The 3,811-nt window shown below is 30.3% G+C and overlaps 1 protein-coding gene across 3 annotated transcripts in view; it reads left to right on the top strand.

Annotated features, from left to right (window-relative positions):
* The window catches only part of LOC121113577 (macrophage mannose receptor 1), a 12,794-nt gene extending 9,238 nt beyond the window's left edge, over positions 1-3,556 (top strand). Inside the window, exons 17-21 of one of the 3 annotated variants that reach the window (XM_040707382.2) lie at positions 662-913; positions 973-1,146; positions 2,499-2,579; positions 2,653-2,832; positions 3,203-3,556. The gene's annotated coding sequence lies outside the window, so the exon portion shown is untranslated. Of the gene's footprint in view, positions 1-661; positions 914-972; positions 1,289-2,498; positions 2,586-2,652; positions 2,833-3,202 lie in introns of all 3 variants that reach the window. The other 2 variants (XM_071886715.1, XM_071886716.1) reach the window with 2 other exon arrangements.
* Positions 3,557-3,811: the final 255 nt, after the last annotated feature.

The following is a 3,811-nucleotide window of genomic DNA, read 5'->3' as shown; positions in this document are numbered from 1 at the left end:
TTATACATGATCAGGGCGTCCAAATGATTATATTTTGGGGAGGGCTAGGTTTTTGGAGCTATTCCATAAATTGAATTTTTCAGAAAAAAACTTTTTAAAATCTATGGCTATTGATCAAACATTGAAAAGATCTACAGCTATTCACAGAAAATTGTATTTCAAATAATTTTTTATTTTTATTTTTCAATTTAAAAAATTCACAGCTATTTACAAAAAGTTAAATTTTAAATTTTTTGAGAAAAAAACCCTCAAAAATTTATAGCTATTCACAAAAAATTTAAATTTACTATTTTAAAGTTTTTTGAACAAAATTTCAAAATTTCGTAGCTATACACAGAAAATTAAATTTTTGGAAAAAAAAAAATTCAAATAAATGTTTTTGCTCTGCTAATAATTTGTTCCATTAACAAAAACAAGTCCTAATAAAAATAAAAATTACTTCAAGGTGCACCAGCCGGTCCAGCCCAATCCCTGAGGACGCCTTTGATGATGTAATCAAATGTTTATCCTTAAAATCGATCTATAACGAATTATTAATGTGGCTGATTCAAAACTAATTAATTTAAATGAAAGAATTAGATTGGTCTAAAAAAAAATAGGTCTAGAATTTCCATACCATAACTTAATATTAACTACTATTTTCTTTTACGTAAAAATTTAGTTCAACCTAAAGGAGGATGCCCAGAGGTTACAGGCTGGATGAAGGGTCCAGTGGAGCATTGTTTTAACATACCTGAAACGGATTATTACAATATTAAATTTGACCACGCAAACATGGAGTGTGAAAACCTTCAAGGAGTGCTGGCCGGCATACATTCTCCTAGCGATAATCAATGGCTGTTAAAAAATATTCCTATTAATAAGCGAAATGAAGAACATTGGTTTGGAGCCTATAAAGCGGGTGTAGAGACGGGTATTAAGTATAAATTAGACATTATTTCTAAGATTTCTTATTGAAATTTTTAAAAATAGAATCTTCGTTCCATTGGATGGACTTAGAACCTTCTTTGGGTGGCTACGTCAATTGGGACTCTTCAAGTCGAAATAATATGAAGGGTTATGGTGTATTTAATGGTACTTCAGGAAAATGGAGGTTAATTTCGGATTATACGCAAATACGAAGTTTTTTGTGTAGTGCTCGAAAAGGTATGTATAACAGGAACGTAGTAAGGAGTCTATGCCATGTGGTTCCTACGCTACTATATAAACTCTGAATGCGATCTCATCCATTGGTTGCAATAAATGTAAATTTTGTCAGCTACGTTTCACATACTTTTTTAGCAGTGAGGTATAAATAATATCGTGCAAAATAATATCCCTTTAATAAAAATTCCTATGATTGTTGAAATATAACCTACCGGTATATAAAAAAATGAAAGTGGTCATCCTGAAAAATGGATGAATCTGTAGGAGCAGAGCATTTTTATCTCTCATTTCGTGTTATTAGATCAGATGGAATCAAATAACGGTGCAAGGAATTAAATACAAATTTCACTCTCCATATAGCGAGGACATAAATGCTGGAATTATTCCAATGTATATTCTCAATTCTACTCTAAATCAAACAAGGACTTAGAATAATAACTAATTATGATAGTCAGGTTTTTTTTTGTTTTTTTTTTGTTTTTTTAGTTGTCAAATTGAAGAGTGTATTTTCTTTTGTTTTACTAAGGTGGCGAATTTTTACCCCTGGTCAATGCCCTTCTGTCCTTACCAGACTGCCACTTTCTTGACATTGGTATCTTATGTGTAATCGAGAGGAAGGACTGTGTCCCCTCCCAGGTGATGCACATCACATCTAAGATAAAGGTCTATGTTGTTCCTTAATTCTATTTTGAGTCTAACAGGGACTTACAATTATTACTCTGCACAAATCCTTAAAGTTAATCTCCATCTTTTACGAGAACTTCATTTTCTACTACATTAAATTTTATTCAAAACCTCATTAAAATTTTTGGTGTTCTCTTAAAAGACAGAGAGAGGTATCTGTTGGAGTTGCAAGTCCTTGTTGGACTCAAAGAAGAATTTGAAAATTGGCATGATAGTAAGTCTTGCCAATGTCCTTTATTATTTTCTTCTCTCCCTTCTACATTGGCACAGGTTGTCGTAGTTGATCTAATCAATGTCATGCCATCAAAATTAAAAAATAAATAAATGATAATCTTCAGAATGCCAACTAGGGAAAAAATATTTTAGGAGTTAAGGTCATATTTTATACAACGTTTGAGAACCTCTCTCAGCTCTGCTCTTACAGTGAAATACAACATTCTAAAACAGTAATTTAGTGTAAGATTTATATTGCATATCAATAACATTTCAAGTACTAACTATCATACAAAAATTTTGAACTCTCTCGGTAGGAAAGAGAAGCAATTTATAATGTTTTAGTGATGCATTAAATACATTTTAACGAGTTTTTTTTATGGAAAACGTATTCAATTTCATTTTAGATTTATAATTTTTCTTTTTCTAATGTCAATTTTATCTTATTTTACTAGTTGTACCAACATCACCTCCAAAACCCTCAACAACAACGACCATTACTACTCTTGATCCCAGTGACGACAATTCAAATACAAGTACAAGTTACATATGTTCAATAACAATATAACTCTTTGAATATTAATTTTCATATTATGATATTTTAAACAGAATTACAAGCTGGAGGGATTGCCGGGATCGTAATTGGAATAATTTTAGGTATGGTCCTGGTTATTGGAGTCATTTACGTAGCTTTGCGTCCAAACTTTTCGAATGTTCCACTTTTATTTCGAAGATCATCACCAAAACTTCAAAAAAATAATGCATTTGACAATATGACATATTCAAGTAGTAAGGAATTAACTCGTTTATCCGTTCATATCTGAAAAATTTCCGTTCAAGTCAACGCTCAAAATGCTAATTAGGATCAGGGGGGGTCAGCAAGATTATACTTCAGGGGGAGGGCTTGGAACTTTTTTTGGGGAAAAAATTACAATATTTCAAATATTAAATTTTCTTGCAAAAAAGCAAGAATTCCTTTATTTGGGGAAGCTACAGCCCCTCCAACCCACCCCTGCGGATTAAATATTTTTTATACTTTTCATTTAATATTTCACCGTTCAAATGCTTTAAAATCAACTGACAGCATGAAAGGGCCTTAAATTATCCTAAATGTCCAAGCCTATTTTATTTATTTATTGAATTCCTTTGTTTTAATTAGGCTCGGGAAGTGTGGCAACGAGCATAAGTGAAAATATGACCAACGAATGATGCCTAAATCTCTTCTATATCTAGAGTTGTCATCTTGAAATGGTCAACATCAATTTATTAGAAATAATATATAATTTTTTTTGTAAAATCATTATTATTTGTGTTTATAATAGAAGGGCATAAATTATTGAATGTTACATTATTATATTTAAGCATTCCTTGTTTTTTGGCAGTCATTATTTAACTAACATTTGTTTTCTAAATGTATGAAATTAACATTTGTTCTTCTAAATGTTTGAAATTAATATTTGTTTAAAATAAAATAAAATGTGATTGCTTCTCAAAATAAATCATTTAAATAAAATCACAAGAGTATACTATTTTTTGGTTTATTACACTATGCAAGAAAATTCTGGTCTTGAAACTCCCGCCAACTAAAATCCACATTCATTAGTATTATTGTAAATTAAAAAAATGGCCCTTAAAAACCTTCAACTGCAATAGGTTTGGCCTTTTAAGCCTTTTAAAAAAAAAATCACATTTTTAGAATATAATTACAATTCAGAGTCATATTTCAACGTGAAATAACTATATAGATAAAATTTAAAGGTCATAATAA

This window comes from Lepeophtheirus salmonis, chromosome 2 (assembly GCF_016086655.4).
Source record: "Lepeophtheirus salmonis chromosome 2, UVic_Lsal_1.4, whole genome shotgun sequence".
Lineage (NCBI taxonomy): Eukaryota > Metazoa > Arthropoda > Copepoda > Siphonostomatoida > Caligidae > Lepeophtheirus > Lepeophtheirus salmonis.
Note: the sequence above shows the minus strand (reverse complement) of the source record. Positions and strands in the feature narration are given on the sequence as shown.